At 34.8% G+C, this 21088-nt stretch overlaps 2 long non-coding RNA genes across 2 annotated transcripts; both read left to right on the forward strand.

Moving 5' to 3' along the window:
* The first annotated feature begins 968 nt into the window (after positions 1-968).
* Positions 969-1738, forward strand: LOC119610941. The gene is made up of 3 exons (XR_005232025.1): positions 969-1237; positions 1312-1445; positions 1535-1738. It is a non-coding gene; the product is annotated as an uncharacterized LOC119610941 (long non-coding RNA).
* An 8343-nt stretch (positions 1739-10081) lies between these two features.
* On the forward strand, positions 10082-12423 carry LOC119610940. The gene is made up of 5 exons (XR_005232024.1): positions 10082-10232; positions 10292-10427; positions 11878-11979; positions 12054-12187; positions 12277-12423. It is a non-coding gene; the product is annotated as an uncharacterized LOC119610940 (long non-coding RNA).
* The last annotated feature ends 8665 nt before the right edge of the window (positions 12424-21088 follow it).

Raw genomic sequence — 21088 nt, forward strand, 5'->3', positions numbered from 1 at the left:
TTTAAGTAGCGGGTAAGTAAATAAAAACTCTTGTTCTTTCCTTTTTTCATAAAACGTTATAAATTCATGTGTTTATTGAACTATAGCGGGTAAGTATTTATTATATAGGATTAAGGTAAGTATATATATATATATTGTGCTGTGTGGGTTGGTGGATTTGTTGAACATCTGTTTGTTCATTGAACAAACAGAAAACAAAATAAACAACAAAAAAAACAGTGTGGCCAGATTGCCGGCGGCGCTGGTATGCTCGCGATTGCCGGGCTTGGAGCTCGCCGGAGGGGGTGGTCCTTGCCAGCAATCTGTACCGAATACACACACCATCACAAAAAAATCATACCAGCAAATATATATTAAAGTTAAAGGGCTCAAAGTAGTCTTTCTCCATTTCCCTGCGTACTAGTCTATCGAACAATTCTTCTCCTGGCTGATGTTGTTGCCAGGAAATAACCCTCCCACTCGGGATTGAATCCCGCCATGACATCCAATAGTAGGGATGTCCCAAACTTTCCCCGCAGACAATACCTTCCCTACTTACCGCCGCGTTTACTGAATTTTAGCCAGTCATATTAATTAAAATAAAACTTGGAAAGTAGTATTTTCATTTATACATTATAAAATTTGTTTTATTAAAAAAAAAAGAATTTATATAAACGAAAATATCGGAATAAAATTTACAAAAATTTTACTTTTAGATGACGATTTCATATTTTACTCTTATTTCTAGTTTTAATTTTCAGATTTTAGTTTTAAATTTCAATTTTAAAATTTTAGTTTTAAATTTTAATTTTTAAGATTTTAGTTTTAAATTTCAATTTTAAAATTTTAGTTTCAAATTTTAGTTTTAAAATTTTAGTTTTAAAGTTTAATTTTAAAATTTTAGTTTTAAAGTTTAATTTTAAAATTTTAGTTTTAAAGTTTAATTTTAAAAATTTAGTTGTAAATTTTAATTTTACAAATTTAGTTTTAAATTTTAATTTTAAAAATTTAGTTTTAAATTTTGGATTTTTTTTCTTTTTAGTTTTCGACTTTTCTTTTCCAAGTTAGGTTTAATTCAATAGTTCCCTTCTGATAATAATAATTTATAATTTCACTTTCTCAACCTCTCGGATTTATTACCGATTTCCGGCTCTAGTTCCTGGCGGCCAACTACTTTATCGGAAGTATCTCCCAAATGAGGATAGGGTAGATGGATATTTCCTGTTCGTGACGTGTCCAGATGTCAAAGTAGTTTGAGGTACGAATAAATTATAAATTCTCTAATTCCTTTTATTTATTTCTAAATAATTATATATATTTTTTTTTTATTAGGAGAATTACCTATATAAGATTTTAGGAAAATCTTGGTTAATCAACCTCGCGACTCACTGATCCCTAGGCCAGAGCTCTAACCTAACTCGCGCACGCGTGGTTAATGTTCACACGCGGGATGAAATTTACGAGACGTAAGACTTCCTATTTTTTTATATAAATATCTCACTATTCACTTTTTTTTTAATATATATTTATCTTTTTTTTTTTTATTTTCTTAAAGAAAAGGAACCGAATCGAACGTCCGTCTATGTGTCCCGGTATTTCACTGTACTGTAGTCGGAATATCACCAAATATACCCTAGCACCCCAGGCGTGGTGATGCTAATGCGGCTGCTCCCTCGATGGATGAAGTTTGGTGTTGAGTGGCTTGCAGGTTTGTTTATTTAGCTTTTTCTTATTTTTATTTTGAAGATTTAGTTTTAAGTTTAATGTTACGTTTACAATTTCTTTTCAATAAAATTTATTTAATTTATAAAAAAAAACAAAAATTTAGTTTTTTTTTTGTATGACGGAGCCACAACTCCACCTTCTTCTTTGTTGGCCCAGTTCGATTAAAAAGAACGAATTTGTCCTCGTTTCCTGCCTCGAAACCTAGCTTTATCGAAAAGATGGCTGATATTTTTTTTTTTCAGCTATTTAAAATTCATAGTTTTGTTCATTTGTTTTTGTTTACCAAATTTCCATTTGTCAAAGATGACAAGAAGTATAGAAAATCCCTTTATTTTTTTGTTTACTCTTCTTCTTTTTATTAGTAGCTGTTTATTAGGGAGGTGCACACTACAAACCCCACCATTCCTGTTATCCATCCCTGGATACAGGATGGGAGGGAAAAAATCGCACCCTAAATTTTCCTAAAACTTTTCTGGGATTTTGGGTATTTCATTATTCCCATACAAAAATTTGCGCTATGGCAACCCTTATTCATTCGATAACAAAAGTACAACTCTGTACCGCCGTTAAAAACTGGTCAGGCGGCGACGTACTCTGAACAGCTGCTTGAATGAATGGAAGAGGAGGAGGCAAATAAGAAAAATACTACGCGAGGTAAGTAGTTTTTTTGTTGATAAACAATAAAATAACAAAAATATTACTTTAAATAGTTTAAAACAATATAATAATTTTTTCTTTTGTTTCTTTACAGGTTCTGGTGGAGATTTATGGCCAATAAAGGGGTTTTTAAACAAGGTAAGTAAAAGTGTTATACAAATGGGAATTTTATTAGTGGTGTTGCTAACTAACACAACCAAATTTTCTTTCTTTACAGATATCATGTTGGCGGCCCTGGGCCTATATAAAAAAACTGATGGCCGATTCTGAAAGATGGCGGATCGAAGCAGAATGAAATGGTAAGTAAAAAAAAGTGGAAATTATTTTAATTATTTTTATAAAATTTTCTAATAATTTTGTTTTAAATTTTCTAGGTTTTGTTCCAGATGGGCCAGTGGACTAGGGATTAAGGTCGTTCCGGAAATTTAAGGTAAGTGAAATGAATTATTTTTGAAATATAAAAAGTGGAATTTAGTGAAAATTAAAATGTGGTTCGGTGCAACAAAAAAAACTTTTTGGTTACAGTGTGCGTCAAAAGTGTGAGTGCCGTGTAAAAAAAAATTTTAATCGAATAAAATAAAAAAATTTGAATAAATTTAAAATAATTTCGGTTCGGGTTTTGGAAAAAGTGAATTCGGGTAAAAAAAAATATTTTGGAATTTACAGTGCGTGTAAAAAGTAAACGGAAAAAAACTTGAAAAAGTTTTAACAATCGTATCGTGTAGAATAATTAAAAGTGAAAATGTTAAAGAAAAATTATTTGATCGGAATTTATAGTGAGTGTCAAAAGTGTTCGGACAAAAAAAAAATTAATTTAATGAAAAAAAGTTGGAAAAAGAAAATTGTTTAAGAAATTAGAGTGGTTCTGAAAAGTAACAAAAACAATTTAAAATTTAAATTCGGAAGATACAGTGAGAACAAAAAGTGAAGTGACAGTGAAATATTTTTTTTTTTCTTCAAATACAGTGGGTGTAAAAAAAAAGTGAAAATTTTTAGTGACTGGATTTAATAAGCGAGACCAACGGAAACTAAAGTTTGAAAATTTACAGTGGCCATCAGAATTTGTGAATCAGTTAAATTTAAAACAAAATTATTTGTGTAAACAAAAATGAAGTGAACCGTGACCAAAACCTTTTGTAACCAAAACAAAAGAAAAATTAATAAAGAAAACTCTAAAAAAAATCAAACCAATCCTAAATGGATAAAATAAAAGAAAAGTGAAAATAAAATTATTTCTCCGATTAAAATATCTTTTGCTTTAATTCAAAATTAATAATTTTATAAATTTTCTTTTACTTTCAGCTAATAAAATTCAATTGGACCTGGGATTTGGCCTTGGTTGCTGCTTCCGTTCAGGAAAGGTAAGTAATAAACCTAAAACTAAATAATATATAATGAAACATAATTTCACTTATATTAAGTTTTCTCTTCATATTCACGACTTAATCGCAGGAATTTGGTAGAAATGTAAGGACTAAGTTCACCAAAGCTCATAGACTAACGTCTAGAGACTTTGGCGAGAAATACCCCTTACAATTTCTCCGGAAATAAAAGTAAAAATATTCAAAAATAAAATTATTTTGAAAGAAAAAAAAAAGAAAAATATATATATAAAGTGTAATTTTCTAAAAGAAATAATAAATAAAAATGATTTGATCTTAGCTTGGAATTCAGTTTGTCCTTTTAGAAGATTACAAAAAGCTAGATTAAATTAATTCAACTAATTATATTCTATTTCTCTTCCACAGGTTATAAATTCAGATTGGACCTGGACCGGAAGCTTGAATGCGGTATATGAACCCAATTATTGTTCTAAAACGTAAGTACTAACTAATACTGAACTTATCTAAATCAAATGATTAGATATTGAAAATGACTTGTATCATCAAAATTTACATTAGACCAAATACTAATTGTTTTGTTTTTCCTTTCACAGGTTGAATCATCACATTTTGGTTCCTGAAGAAAATCAATAATACCAGCCAACTGTAAGATCGAGAGGAAAATTTCTCCAATCAACGAAAATTTTAATCGGTAAGTGAAAACTTTAAATTTCTATTATTAACATCTAATTTTAAGTTATTCTGTTTAGTCTAATATTAGATTTAGTATTTAAATTAGATTTAAAAGCAAACTATAGATATATTGCCTTATTTCGTGATCGTTAAGATCATAATGTTTTCCATTAGAAAAAACTATTTTGCCAGGAATAGTTCGTGTTGTGAGAACAACATACCGTAGTGATAGATTTCCCTGTTAACGAGTAATTCACGTGTTTCTACCCGAAACGCTTGTTGGATACTCGTCGCAGCTTTGCTCCCAGACAATTCAAATTGCCAAATTTTAGTCAGCGCTTAGATGACTAATAATTCCTAACCCTGAGCGCATGGTTCCAAAGGGTGCTATGACGGAATTGCATCTATGACTAGCGTCTGACGATCACAACGTGGTCATAAACGAAAATTAATATATTTAGTCTGGTTGAGCACTCGACGAACTACTCGTTAACGGGCAAACTATCACGACTGTTTACTGTTCCACAACACAAATGAACTTCCCTGGTCGTAGGCTTTCACAAAAAAAAGAAAACAAAGTGTTAAATATAATCAAGGCAAAATATCATTAACAAAATGTTTTGTGTAGAAAGTATCTACTAACTCATTTATACAAAATACAGAAAATAAAATAGGTTTTATCATTTTGGTTCGAGCTTGGAGTAGGTATAATCGTTGGGACTAGAACCACCAAAGATGTTGAAACTATTGTTTTAAATCTTTGGCATGAAATACCCCCAACGATTTTCCTTGAAGGTCTTCAACCTCGTATAGGCTATTACCAATAGGTCTGACAATTCGGCATTTTAAAAATTTCTTGGCTAGTTTAGCATTAAAATTATTTTTGAAATCGCTTTGCTGAAAGTTGCGGCGATAAACCTCTTGACCTGGTACAAACTTGACTTGACGGCAACGGGTATTGTATGTCTTCTCGTGTTTCAAATATGCTTTGTGCAGATTCTCACGAATTTTGTGCCGTACTAAGTCCATTTTTACGGGTTTTGGTACTATGTCGATTTCCGGATCATGAAGCCATTGTAGTTTCTTCGCAAGCTTATATACACTTCCGTGCGAAATCATGTTCATACCGAACAGTGCGAAGTACGGCGTAACCCCAATAGACGTTTGGACTGACGACCGCAGCGAAAATTCAATTTCGGACAGGTACTTATCCCACTCAGTGTGATCCTCCTGTAAGTAGGAACGAATTGCGGACAGGATGGACTGGTTAACCCGTTCCGAAGCGTTGGCTTGTGGCGAGTGTGTGGCAGTTTTTACATGCTTTACGCCAAAGCTACAAACCATATCTTGAAATTCTTTGCTGACGAACTGTTTCCCGTTGTCTGACACAACTATTTCCGGGGTACCAAATTTGTGGAATACTTCGGAGATTAGGAATTTTATGACATTTTTCGTATTTGCCTTTGCCATAGCTTTCAAAAGCACGAATTTCGTAAGGTGGTCCAGAACGATGAATATAAATGAATTCCCGTTTTTGGACCGCGGATACGGACCTAGGAAATCGATAAAGATTCTCTGGAACGGGCGCTCCGTTTGAGATTCCGCTCCCATGGGTGGTCGTAAAGTTGAATTGGCGGGTTTTGTTTCTCGACAGATTTGGCAATTGGCTACAAAGGTACGAACCTGTATATTTTGGTTTGGCCAGTAGAAATATTCTTTGACCCTTCGGAGTGTTTTTCCAAAACCTCCATGTGCGGCTTGAGGTGGATTATGGCACTTGGCAATAATGTCTTGGGTCAATTCAAGCGGAACCCAAAGTTTCCAAGCGAAGTCTTCGTTTATTGGAATACCATCGCAAGGCAAAACTCGTTTGTAGACCAAATCGTCAACTACCTTCAAATCTGGTAAACGTTCGGCATTTTCATGGATTTTGGCGATTAAGTCCAGGTAACCTTGCTCTTTAAAATAATTTGACTGCAAATCTATTAAATTATTTACCTCCGCAGATATTTCCTCCATATCATATCTCGATAAGGTGTCAGGTACTATATTTTTGGATCCGGGCCGATGTTCAATAGAGAATGAAAAGGCTTGGAGGTGTAAACTCCACCGAGCTAGTCTGCCACTGAGGTCCTTATGAGACATTAACCATTTGAGGCTACTGTGGTCAGTGATGACGGTAAACGGCAACAGTTCGATGTACGGCCGGAATTTTTTAATTGCCATCACTACCGCCAAGCACTCTCTCTCGGTGACCGAATAGTTTTTCTGGGCACTGGTTAATTTATGAGAGAAGAACGCTACCGGATGCTCGCCGTCGTCTTCATCTTTTTGGAACAAAACTGCTCCCAACCCGACGTCTGAAGCATCACACTGCACGTAAAAATGCTTGTTGAAATCCGGATGTCTAAGTACTGGTGCTGTTGTAAGGGCCGATTTTAATTTGTCGAAGGCTTCTTTAGCTTCGTCCGGAAAACTGAAGACTTTTCCTTTCTTGAGAGTGTTAAATATTGGAGTGGATATGGTGGCATAGTCGGGAATGAAGCGTCTGTACCAACCAGTGGCTCCCATAAAGCTTCTAACCTGCTTCGCGGTTTTCGGGTATGTATATTTTATAATAGTATTAACTTTATCAGGATCAGGTTTTAATTTTCCTCCTCCTACTATATACCCTAGGTACTTCAGTTCCTTGAAGCAGAATTTGGACTTGGCTACGTTGATGGTCAGACTCGCTGAATCCAAACAACGCGCTACCCGTTCCAGCAATTCCAAGTGTGTCTTAAAGTCTGGAGATACTATCAAAAGATCATCTAGATAGACGAAAACTCTATCACGAAGTGCTGCGGGGATCACTTTATCCATTAGGCGACATAACCTTTGGGCTGCATTACACAACCCAAAAGGCATGACCGTAAAATGGTAAAGTGGTCGTCCTGGCACCGTGAATGCAGTTTTCTCCTTACTAGATGCATCTAGTGGTATCTGCCAGAACGCGTCTTTGAGATCAACGCTTGATATGTAATATGTATCCCCTAACCGGCTGAGAAGACCTTCGATGTGCGGCAGAGGATAGGCGTCCTTAACCGTGAGAGCATTTAGCTTACGAGCGTCCAGACACAAACGGTTCTTCTCGCCCCTACGGACGAGAGTAACCGGATGGCTCCAAGGACTCTCGCTCTGCTCAATGACCCCAAGGTTAAGCATCCTATCCAGCTCTGCGTACATCAACTTCTGCACAGCTGGTGAGACGGGATAATGTCTGTCTTTAACCGGAATCGCTTCGCGGGTATCGATTGTATGACATTCGAGCGTAGTCTGGCCAAGACCTTTCTTAGTGCAACAAGGAAATAACGCCACCACTTTCTCTAAAGCCGCCTGATCATCAGGAGTGAGTACATGAACTTTATGGGTGTCCTTAACTTCTTCCGACTCTGGACATAAATTTACTCCATTAGTAGAGAGACTACACAGGGCAGGGAAAAGACCGAAACTCTTCATGAAGTCTACGCCTAAGAATAGACTCCGACTTAGTGTTGGTACCAAATATAAGGTGACTTCATTAGAATGATTATTAAATTTTATCACCGTTTTTACCCTTCCAACAATTTTGTGTGGACTGCCATCGGCCGTTTTAACGTAGGACAGAAACTTTTGGACTGGTAGACCCGTACTCTCCACTAACTCCATACAACCTTTACCCAGACAGGAAACGGTAGCTCCACTGTCCAATAAACCATCTACCTCGTGTCCATTAATAGGAATTTTCAAATATATTCTAGCATCTTTTCCTTCATACAAACTTGTCGACATTATTTCATGCTTCACTCTTTTCCTGATTTTGTAACGCTGTCTGGCTTTCTTTATCTTGTTAGAGACCTGCCCGAAGATTCTTAATTTAGCTTCATTATACTCATGAATTCTTTGATGTAATGGTTTAATTACATGAACTTTCGGCTTTTCAGCTTCAGGAGCTAAACGCTCGGAATTAATTAGAATTCGAGTAGGTCTGGACGGAGTATTATCCGGGATTAGGGTTGGTTTGAACGAGTCTCCCCCGTTTGGGACTCGCTCCCCTTCAGGTTTCCCTGACATTTAGGGCACTTAGGCGTGACTACATCGTCTCTACCGCATCGAAAACAAAATATGCGCCTATTGGGTGATGGGCAATCCATGAAGCTATGGCCTGGTTGCTTGCAATTCCAGCATATATACCGGCTACTAGTGGCTAAGGCGTCTACTTCGGGGATAGGTGTCGGCTCTTCATCTCCAAACTGGAGTTCATGTACGCGAGCTGGGACGGAATGTCTAGCTTGAAAAGTCTGCCTTTGAGTGGTAATTAAGTTTTCGGCTCGTTTCGCCTGTTGACAGAACTCATTCAGATTAGCAGTGGTCACCGAAAATAGCAAGTGCGACATTGACGGTTTTAAGTTACTTTTCATAATTTCCACCAAGTCTCGCTCAGAATATGGATTTCGCTGCTGGTTCCTTAGCTTTATCACAGCATTGTAGAAACTTTCGAAGCTTTCCATCGGTAGTTGGCGACGGTCCATTATTTGTTTCTGCAGTTGGAACTCGCTCTCGTACCGTCGGAACTGCGTAAGAAATGCTCCGACCAACTCTTCCCAGGAGCGTATTGGCCTTAACTTGCGGAGGTTCCAGTACCAATCTAAAGCCTGGCCTTCCAACAACGAATGGAAACTTCTTAAAATGTCATTGAAGCTACAATCATAATCCTGCCTCAAGACGTCAATACGGAAGATAAAATCCTCCGCACTCATGTGCCATCAAATTTAATCCCCCACTTTGATAAATCCACCTTCCGTGCGATGGAAAAGGCACCTTCTGTGGGCCAGCTAGGGGCTTGCGACGACTGTGGTGGTGGCAAAACTGGATTGAAGTTTAGCGGATGTGTATAAGCTGCTTGTGGTGGCAACGGCTGAAAAGCGTCTGGTTGCTGATTATTAAGCACAGGTATATTTAAATACGATTGTGGTTGAACATTTGTCGCTAAATTGTTATTTTGTTGTAGGACAGGTGGTTGCGGTTCGGCAGGCTGTGGAGGTGATGCTTGGGATAACGCTCGAGTTATGGATTGCGCAATCTCTTGTTGCATATCGCTACGCAAGAACTGCATTTGCCTTTGCAATTCCTCGCGCATAAAATTAACCACCTCGGTTGCGGCTGTCACATTATTAGCAGGTGGAGGTGCTGCCGGTGGCATGCTGGAACGATATTCCTGCTGCACATTCCTGGCAGTAATACTGCTATATTCAGGCGAAGTTATCGTACTGTTTATAAAAGAAGACTCGTGATGAAATCCTGAGCGTTCTTGTGCTAATGACATAAACTGCCGGACGGCGGGTGTTACTGTCGAAGTTGCTGTAGTTGTGGTTGTTGTTGTGGTCATAGTATTAGCGATGGTGTACAAGGGGAGCGCAGCGGAAACCGCAGTTTCAATCACGGTTCTGTTAGCGTTCTCCATTTCAAGATTATTTCTGTTGTCTGCTTGGGATCGACTCCTAGCTGAGCGAGTTAATACCATAGTAGAGAACACCAATATTAAAATGAGCTTGACCAAATAATCGTAAATATTTAGGTCCAATTCAAATGATAAAATGTCAATACATATATATAAATATATAAAAGCAAAATCGAGCGCTAGTAAAAAAAAAAATATATATATATATTTTTTTAAAGGTAAATCTCAAACGAGATACTAAGAAAATATCTTCCTTTTTCTTTCAAAAAACTAAAAGTCTAAATCTAAAAAGAAAAGATCCAAACTCAAAACAAAAAATGAAGATTCAAAACGTAATTTTGTAAACGGCGATGCTTTCGGGAAAGTAAAGTTTGCAGGTAAAGTATATTGAAATTGTTCGAAGATATAGTCGTAATTGTTTTCCTATTGGTTTCAGGAGATGGAGAAGTTAAAATGGATGATAAATGGTAGTGCTTGTTTCACCACAGCAAAAATGTTAAGGTGCAACTAGATGTTGGTTTTAAAAACCTAGTTCTTCTAGGACTACTTTAACTATTTAGCTGTAGACAAACGTGAGTTTTAAACAAACACTAATAGTTTTGCTATTAAGGGTGGCTGCCTATGCTATTCTTTCCTCCCAACTTGAGCAATCTCGCTCTTGCTATGGAAAGCTAATACGAGAGCCTCAAGTTGCTTGGAAAGAACAGGCTGAAGAATCTATAATTCCGCATGACTATATTGCCCACACCAAACGTCGCAACGCGAACCAGACTGGGTTGTCCAGATGTTCGGGACTTACGTTAGTGTGTACAATATTAGTCATGCACAATTATAGATTCCCATCTATTGAAAAGTAGAAATGAAAAAAAATAAAATAAATAACTATTTCGTCTGACGACGTCGCTACAATTAGGGACTCTTGTTATGACCTAACAGGACTTACGTAGTCTTGACTGAATAGCATTAAGGACTAACTAGATTAATCTATGGACCTACTTCGGGCCCCACGTTGGGCGCCATTTATTGCTGTGTGGGTTGGTGGATTTGTTGAACATCTGTTTGTTCATTGAACAAACAGAAAACAAAATAAACAACAAAAAAAACAGTGTGGCCAGATTGCCGGCGGCGCTGGTATGCTCGTGATTGCCGGGCTTGGAGCTCGCCGGAGGGGGTGGTCCTTGCCAGCAATCTGTACCGAATACACACACCATCACAAAAAAATCATACCAGCAAATATATATTAAAGTTAAAGGGCTCAAAGTAGTCTTTCTCCATTTCCCTGCGTACTAGTCTATCGAACAATTCTTCTCCTGGCTGATGTTGTTGCCAGGAAATAACCCTCCCACTCGGGATTGAATCCCGCCATGACATCCAATAGTAGGGATGTCCCAAACTTTCCCCGCAGACAATACCTTCCCTACTTACCGCCGCGTTTACTGAATTTTAGCCAGTCATATTAATTAAAATAAAACTTGGAAAGTAGTATTTTCATTTATACATTATAAAATTTGTTTTATTAAAAAAAAAAGAATTTATATAAACGAAAATATCGGAATAAAATTTACAAAAATTTTACTTTTAGATGACGATTTCATATTTTACTCTTATTTCTAGTTTTAATTTTCAGATTTTAGTTTTAAATTTCAATTTTAAAATTTTAGTTTTAAATTTTAATTTTTAAGATTTTAGTTTTAAATTTCAATTTTAAAATTTTAGTTTCAAATTTTAGTTTTAAAATTTTAGTTTTAAAGTTTAATTTTAAAATTTTAGTTTTAAAGTTTAATTTTAAAATTTTAGTTTTAAAGTTTAATTTTAAAAATTTAGTTGTAAATTTTAATTTTACAAATTTAGTTTTAAATTTTAATTTTAAAAATTTAGTTTTAAATTTTGGATTTTTTTTCTTTTTAGTTTTCGACTTTTCTTTTCCAAGTTAGGTTTAATTCAATAGTTCCCTTCTGATAATAATAATTTATAATTTCACTTTCTCAACCTCTCGGATTTATTACCGATTTCCGGCTCTAGTTCCTGGCGGCCAACTACTTTATCGGAAGTATCTCCCAAATGAGGATAGGGTAGATGGATATTTCCTGTTCGTGACGTGTCCAGATGTCAAAGTAGTTTGAGGTACGAATAAATTATAAATTCTCTAATTCCTTTTATTTATTTCTAAATAATTATATATATTTTTTTTTTATTAGGAGAATTACCTATATAAGATTTTAGGAAAATCTTGGTTAATCAACCTCGCGACTCACTGATCCCTAGGCCAGAGCTCTAACCTAACTCGCGCACGCGTGGTTAATGTTCACACGCGGGATGAAATTTACGAGACGTAAGACTTCCTATTTTTTTATATAAATATCTCACTATTCACTTTTTTTTTAATATATATTTATCTTTTTTTTTTTTATTTTCTTAAAGAAAAGGAACCGAATCGAACGTCCGTCTATGTGTCCCGGTATTTCACTGTACTGTAGTCGGAATATCACCAAATATACCCTAGCACCCCAGGCGTGGTGATGCTAATGCGGCTGCTCCCTCGATGGATGAAGTTTGGTGTTGAGTGGCTTGCAGGTTTGTTTATTTAGCTTTTTCTTATTTTTATTTTGAAGATTTAGTTTTAAGTTTAATGTTACGTTTACAATTTCTTTTCAATAAAATTTATTTAATTTATAAAAAAAAACAAAAATTTAGTTTTTTTTTTGTATGACGGAGCCACAACTCCACCTTCTTCTTTGTTGGCGCAGTTCGATTAAAAAAGAACGAATTTGTCCTCGTTTCCTGCCTCGAAACCTAGCTTTATCGAAAAGATGGCTGATATTTTTTTTTTCAGCTATTTAAAATTCATAGTTTTGTTCATTTGTTTTTGTTTACCAAATTTCCATTTGTCAAAGATGACAAGAAGTATAGAAAATCCCTTTATTTTTTTGTTTACTCTTCTTCTTTTTATTAGTAGCTGTTTATTAGGGAGGTGCACACTACAATATATATAACAAATTTTAGGTTAAGGTTTATTTTCTTTTAAATTAGGGTTTAGTTTGAACACTAGGGATAGGTTTATATATAAGTAATTTTAAATATATTTTATGTTTAAGGGTTTTTATATAAGCTTAGGGGTTTCACTATGTTTTAATGTTTGTAACCATAGGTTTAAGTTTGATATATAAGTTTTAACTATTTTAGCTGTGATATACTTTAGGAACACTAGTTTTAAGTTTTATTTTTAGGCTTAGGGTTTAAAACTAATTGTAATTTTTACCACTAGGTTTTTGCTTTAAGTTTTATAAATTATTTATTTCCAAAAAAACACTTCTAGCTTTAATTTTTTGTTGTAGGGATTGATGTTTTGTTTGTTTGGTTGGTTGTAGAGCGCTTGTTGGCTGTAACACTTGTTGTTACTTGCAAATTTGTACTTGAAGTCTTTATATTAAGATGTGGGTGCTGTTTGACATCAGGGATGGGTATGTTTTGTTCATTGAAATGAACAGTCAATTTGATAGATCGGTAGAATTATTGTTCTATGTTTAATAAACGCGGTAATCTGAGGTTCCGATATGGCTGCAATTAACTTTGGCAGTTTTCGTGCACCATTTTAAAGCATTAAAATTGCCATTTGTTTTGGTATATAATTTATTGCATAATGTATTTTTAGAAAACGGCCAATTGGATAAATCGGTAGAATTATTTTCCCAGGTTTAAAAACGCGGTAATTTGAGGTTCCGATATGGTTGTGAATTGACAGTTTTCGTGCTATGACAGTCATTTATGCATCATTTTAAAGCATTACAGTTGTACTTTGTTTTGGTGTATAATTTGTGGCATAATGAATTTTTACAAAAATTGGATAGATCGGTATATTTATTGGTACAGGTTTAAAAATGCGGTAATTTAAGGCCCCGAAATGGTTGCAAATAACTTTTATAGTTTTTATGTTATAACAGTCGTTTATACATCTTTTTATTGCATTATAGTTGCCATTTGTTTTGGTATATAATTTATTGCATAATGTATTTTGAGAAAATGGCCAATTGGATAGATCGATAGAATTATTTTCCCAGGTTTAAAAAGGCGGTAATTTGAGGTTCCGATATGGTTGTGAATAACTTTGAGTTTTCATGCTATGACAGTCATTTATGCATCATTTTAAAGCATTATGATTGCACTTTAATTTGATATATCATTTGTGGCATAATGTGTTCGTCTAAAAAATGGTCAATTTGATGGATCGGTAGAATTATTGTACTATGTTTAAAAACGCTGTAATTTGAGGTTCCGATATGGCTGCAAATAACATTGACAGTTTTCATGCTATGACAGTCATTTATGCATCATTTTAATATGGTATATAATTTGTTGCATAATGTGTGTTTTTACAAATTGGTCAATTTGATAGATCGGTAGAATTATTGTTCTATGTTCAATAAACGCAGTAATCTGAGGTTCCGATATGGCTGTAATTAACTTTGGCAGCTTTCGTGCTAGGACAGTCGTTTATGCACCATTTTAAAGCCTTAAAATTGCCATTTGTTTTGGTATATAATTTATTGCATAATGTATTTTTAGAAAACGGCCAATTGGATAAATCGGTAGAATTATTTTCCCAGGATTAAAAAGGCAGTGATTTGAGGTTCCGATATGGTTGCAAATAACTTTGACAGTTTTCATGCTAGGGCAATAGTTTATGCATCATTTTAAAACATTACAGTTGCACTTTATTTTGGTGTATAATTTGTGGCATAATGAATTTTTACAAAAATTGGATAGATCGGTATATTTATTGGTGCAGGTTTAAAAATGCGGTAATTTAAGGCCCCGATATGGTTGCAAATAACTTTTATAGTTTTCATGTTATAACAGTCGTTTATACATCTTTTTATTGCATTATAGTTGCCATTTGTTTTGGTATATAATTTATTGCATAATGTATCGATAGAATTATTTTCCCAGGTTTAAAATGGCGGTAATTTGAGGTTCCGATATGGTTGTGAATAACTTTGACAGTTTTCATGCTATGACAGTCATTTATGCATCATTCTAAAGCATTATGATTGCACTTTAATTTGATATATCATTTGTGGCATAATGTGTTCGTCTAAAAAATGGTCAATTTGACGGATCGGTAGAATTATTGTTCTATGTGTAAAAACGCTGTAATTTGAGGTTCCGATATGGTTGCAAATAACATTGACAGTTTTCATGCTATGACAGTCATTTATGCATCATTTTAATATGGTATAGCATTTGTAGCATAATATGGTATATCATTTGTAGCATAATGTGTGTTTTTACAAATTGGTCAATTTGATAGATCGGTAGAATTATTGTTCTATGTTTAATAAACGCAGTAATCTGAGGTTCCGATATGGTTGCAATTAACTTTGGCAGTTTTCGTGCTAGGACAGTCGTTTATGTACCATTTTATAGCATTAAAATTGCCATTTGCTTTGGTATATAATTTATTGCATAATGTATTTTTAGAAAATGGCCAAATGGATAGATCGGTAGAATTATTTTCCCAGGTTTAAAAAGGCGGTAATTTGAGGTTCCGATATGGTTGCAAATAACTTTGACAGTGTTTAAGTGTAGATTATTATTATTATTATTATTATTATTATTATTATTATTATTATTATTATTATTATTATTATTATTATTATTATTATTATTATTCAACTGGCACTGAACTGCTCTTATTTAATTCACCACTAGTGTACTGGAATGCATGTACATTTGGTGGTTGTTTTTATTATGCTCTTTGTATGTCTCTCAGTTCTGAATTCGCCGCATACTTCATATGTACGTACATATAATTGTGTTTCTTAAATGCATGCAGTTCAGTTGATCAGTACCCAGGGAACGACAATAAACAAAACAACACTTAAATACATAAAGAAAAAGAGGTTCTTGTGTTTTTTATTTAAAGTGGACAACAATAAAAATAAATTACAGTAAGACAATTTACAGCATTTAAAAATAATCTATTTGTTCCCCTTTCCCCTTCATAATAACATTTGATCCAACGAACCGGATTAAAACCCCCTTATAAATTTTGTCAAATACTTTATTTTTAAATATTGTGAAACCCCTTATTCCTTGTTTTTTTTTAAACCCCTTATTGTAAAAGTGTTGTGTTTAATTGCTCTTGTGCATTTATTAAAAAAAAGCCTTGGTTCAAGAAAAAAAAAAACCCCTGGCTCTTGTGAAATTTATAGAAAAAAAAACGCCTGGCTCTTGTGAAATTTATAAAAAAAACCCCTGGCTCTTGTGAAATTTATAGAAAAAAACCCCTGGCTCTTGTGAAATTTATAACAAACCACGTGGCTCAAGTGAAATTAAAAAAAAAAAAAAAAGAAGAAAAACCCTGTTTTTAAATGGAAAAGTTAACATACAAACCCAGGCCTAAAGTGTGGAATATCATCTGTATCCATCAGTAACAACAACAGCAAGTAACCCCATTTTGCGGAAATTCAAAGGTAATATTTGATTTTTTCATATTTATCTGCGTATCCCTAATAAAACTGTGGCATCAATTTTTTGTCCGTTTGATATTGTCATATTTATTTGAGCATCCCTAATAGAATATATATTATTGTGTGCAACAACAAGTTTTCCGTTTGTTAACTCATCTTTATATACATACCGTTAGAAATCTCTAAAAAGTAAAAAATCCCTTCTTAATAACAATAAAATCCACAAGTGGTTAAATTAGTGTTTGTATGACAGTTTTGCTTGTTTTTTAACATTAATGCTGTGGATCAAAGAGTACCTAACATATTTCAACTTTAAAGTTTACATTATTTGTTACTCGCTACTTTATCTTACTCAGAGAGAATTAAATACATACCACAACAATTGGTTAGAACTGAAAACCACAAATTTAAGAGAATTTAACTGTTCATTAAATTCGTAACACTCACAAAAAATATTAGTAATAAACGGAAGATACTTTACAAAAACCAAATCACTTTAATAAAATACTACAAATAAAATCTAAGCAACTTTGAAACCTGTGAATCAGTTGCAAAGTTTTTTTATCAACTTTTGAAATTTAAAAACTATTTTATATGTGCGGATATTTTTTTTTAAATAACTTTATAAAATAACTTAACAAAAACAACATAAAGTTTTAAATTAAATCAAATAATTTTGCCATTATAACTCTTGTTTTTTATAATAAAAACCGAACATTCTTTCATCACTCGTTGTGAAGTAAACTAAATTCGTGTTTACATATAGAATCCTGTCAAATACAAACGCAATATGGCGGTTTTAGATGAGTTTATTCGATCATCCGATAAAGTCGTTGAATTTGAGGCCTTTTTCTCTGGCATCCCAGTTGCTACTCATACAATTCACACCCTCGATATACATAAGGATGAAATTCTTAGACACTGGTCAGATTTTAGAACAGCCTATGATAAAATTTTGCTAAATTATAACACGGTTGAAGAAAATATTGATGTCGAAACTCTGAAAGAAAGATTTTTTAAAACTTTTGACTCCCACGTTCGGGCTCTGTCAAAAGCTAATGAGATTTTAGATTCCCTCAGAAACCAAAATGTCCCTGCGATCACACCCCCTACAGTTTCGACAGATTCTAACCCCAACATATCTTTACCCCCTTGTGATACGCAAACCTTTTTTGGAGATTATGTCTCTTGGCCATCTTTTCGTGATATGTTCACGGCCCTTTATATTAACAACCCCAGATTGTCCCCCGTTGAAAAATTATTTCACTTATTAAAGAAGACGGAGGGAGAACCCCATGATATTTTGAAGAATTGTCCACTCACAAATAATGGATTCGAGATGGCGTGGAAGAATTTAGTCGAACGATACGAAAATTCTCGTATTCTTGTAAATTCACAACTGAAAACACTATTCAGCTTATTAAATAACCCTATTAGTAAAGAGTCTGGTCGCTGTATCAAACAACTGCAGCAATCGATAAACAATTGTATTAAAAATCTTTCTCTGCTTCAAATAGATACCAAAAACTGGGATGTTATTTTTGTTTTTATCTGTGCGAAATGTCTTCCTGATATCAGCTTACATTTATGGCAACAACACTTAGGGAACAGTAAAGAATTACCCACTTGGCAGGAAATGGATAGCTTTCTAACTTCTAGGTATCAATCCCTTGAAGGTTTCGCGGATATACGGACTACTTCGTCCGATTCTCACAACACCTACAAGAAATATAATCCGAAGAAACAGAATCCCAATAATAATAAAAAAGTTAATACATTTCAAACAAAAGTTAAAACAGATAAGCCTCTAAAATGTCCAATTTGTCAAGAACCACATCCCTTAAGGTTTTGTCCCACTTTCTTATCAATGTCAAGTGAAGATCGATATTCGTTGGTTAAAAAACAAAGGCGGTGTACTAACTGTCTAGCAGCCTCACATGATCATAAATCTTGTAAAAGTCAATTCAGATGTTCATTCTGTAAACAGAAACATCATTCCCTCTTACACCGTTCCGAAAATCAACCTGTAACCCAACTAGCGAATAATATATCCTTTAACGATTACTCAATGAACAATAATAATGGTAATACTAATCACGACTCAAATCCCTCACAAACCAATGGCAATCCTGTTGATAACCCCACAACTTCAGCTGCTGCTGCAGCAAGATCACGACAAGCGTAGCAACCTTTATTTCTAAAAAACTCCAGGCTTCTCAGGCAATCCCCACAAAAACTTCACATACCACTATAAGGGGTCTTAGCGGTTCGTTATCTGCTACTGCTACTCGAATTTGTACTATTACAATAAGTTCCCCTCTAGAAAAACTCTTTAAAACTTCAACCGATGCATTCGTTGTTAATAAACTGACAGGAGACTTACCCTATTACGAACTCTCTTCCATTATGAGTACCAAGTTTTCTGATCTTCCCTTAGCTGATAGCTACTCTGCTAAAACTTCGAATGTTGAACTTTTGATTGGTTGTGATGTTTACCCAAAAATCCTTAGAGATGGTATTCGTTGGGATTATAATAGATCACTCGTCGCTCAGCGTACCATTTTTGGATGGATAATCTCTGGAAAATTACAATCTCCTACCCCTCTTCTAAATTCTGTTTCTTCATATATGAATCTTATCGATCTAAATACACAACTTACTAAATTCTGGGAACTCGAAGAAGTTTATGAAAAACCAACCCAATCTGATGAAGATATCTTTTGCGAAAATTTGTACAAAAGTACAACCTTTAGAGACGAAAATGGTCGATTCGTTGTCTCCCTGCCCTTTAAATCTGAATATTCTAATAATATTCCCCTTGGCAACTCTCGCAACTCTGCATTATCACAATTTCTTAGAAATGAGAGTAGACTCACTAATAACCCTACATTAAAGCATGATTACGATAAAGTAATCCAAGAATATTCAACATTGAACCATATGATTCCCGTAAAACCAGATTCATCTACTCGATCTAACTGTTCATACTATTTACCCCATCATTCTGTGCTCAAACCCGAATCTACAACTACTAAACTACGTGCTGTATTCAACGCCTCTAACCCCACTACGTCAGGACTAAGTCTAAACGACGTCTTATACCCCGGTCCAGTTTTACAACAAGATTTAACTGTCCTTATAACCCGTTGGCGTTTGTTCAAATACGTTTTTAATGCCGACATCGAGAAGATGTACCGGCAAATACTTGTTAATCAACATCACACCCCATTTCAAAGGATTTTATTCCGAAGTTCTCCTGACAAAGAACCCCAAGATTTTGAGCTACAGACCGTAACATTTGGAGTTAACTGTGCTCCATATCTAGCCCTGCGAACTCTTATTGAACTTGCTAAATGCTGTAATCACGATTACCCCGAAATCTCTACCATACTTAAAGAGAATATGTATGTCGATGACGTACTAGCAGGATCCCATGATCTTTCTTTAGCCTTAAAATCAAGAGATAACCTAATTAAAATCTTAAATTCTGCCGGATTCCCTCTCCGTAAATGGATATCAAACGAAAAATCCCTACTAAAAGGCTTAGAACCTGAACATTTACTTATGTCTGATACATTAGAGCTTGAAGACACAGTTACAACTAAGACATTAGGACTCCGCTGGAATGCGAGTGAAGATTATTTCTATTTTAACCCCATAACTCAACCAATCCGAAATAATATAACCAAGCGAACTGTTTTGTCAGATATTGCAAGATTATTTGACCCCGCTGGATGGCTAGCCCCAAAGATCATCGTTGCAAAAATAATAATGCAACAAATCTGGAAAGATCAAATCGATTGGGATGAACCCCTCAAGCTCGAAACTTTGCATAGTTGGCTAGCGTTTTTAGATGATTACCCGAACATTAGAATGATAAAAATACCCCGATTTGTAAATTATAACCCCTCATACTCAGCAGAACTTCACGGTTTTTGTGATGCTTCTGAAAAAGCCTATGCTGCTACCCTATATCTTCGAACCACAAGCGAAACAGGTCATATATCTACTCATTTACTCTTAGCCAAAACTAAAGTTGCCCCAGTAAAATTCGTTACGCTCCCCAGGAAGGAACTCTGTGGCGCTGAACTGTTAGCCAAATTGATATCTACATTTCTGTCGCAAGTTAATTTTGATAAATGCAATCTACATCTGTGGACAGATTCAACTATTGTGTTATCATGGCTTCAAAAACACCCGTCGCATTGGACCACTTTCGTCGCCAATAGAATCACATCTATAGTAGATAAAGTTGGTAATGATAAATGGCGTCATGTTTCCTCTAAAGATAACCCAGCTGATCTAGGATCTCGAGGTCTTACAGCAAACGATTTGATTTGCAACGATCTATGGTGGCATGGACCAAAGTGGCTTAAACTCCCTAGTTCTGAATGGCCATCAGTTTTGCCAATTATAGACACACACGAAGAGGTTAGACCTTTAAAAACTCATGTAAATCAAAATTCTGAAGATATTCTTACCCGCTTCTCTGATCTCTCACGCGCTATGCGCGTAATCGCTTATATATATCGATTTTATCATTCTACTCACCCACGTTATAAAACCACATATAATTACCCCTCTCCCACCATTTAACACACAGAAATGAAACATGTTAAACTTCGCTTAGTGTTTTCTTGTCAAAAATTCTATTTTCCCGAATATACACTGCTTTCTAGAGGTCAAGAGATTCCCAAGAAAAGTCCCTTGTTAACTTTAAACCCGTTTATCGATTCTGATAATATAATGAGGATCAATGGTAG

The sequence above is a fragment of the Lucilia sericata genome, unplaced genomic scaffold (assembly GCF_015586225.1).
Source record: "Lucilia sericata isolate MDLA Ls3-8-SP2 unplaced genomic scaffold, ASM1558622v1 Contig001317F_arrow, whole genome shotgun sequence".
Lineage (NCBI taxonomy): Eukaryota > Metazoa > Arthropoda > Insecta > Diptera > Calliphoridae > Lucilia > Lucilia sericata.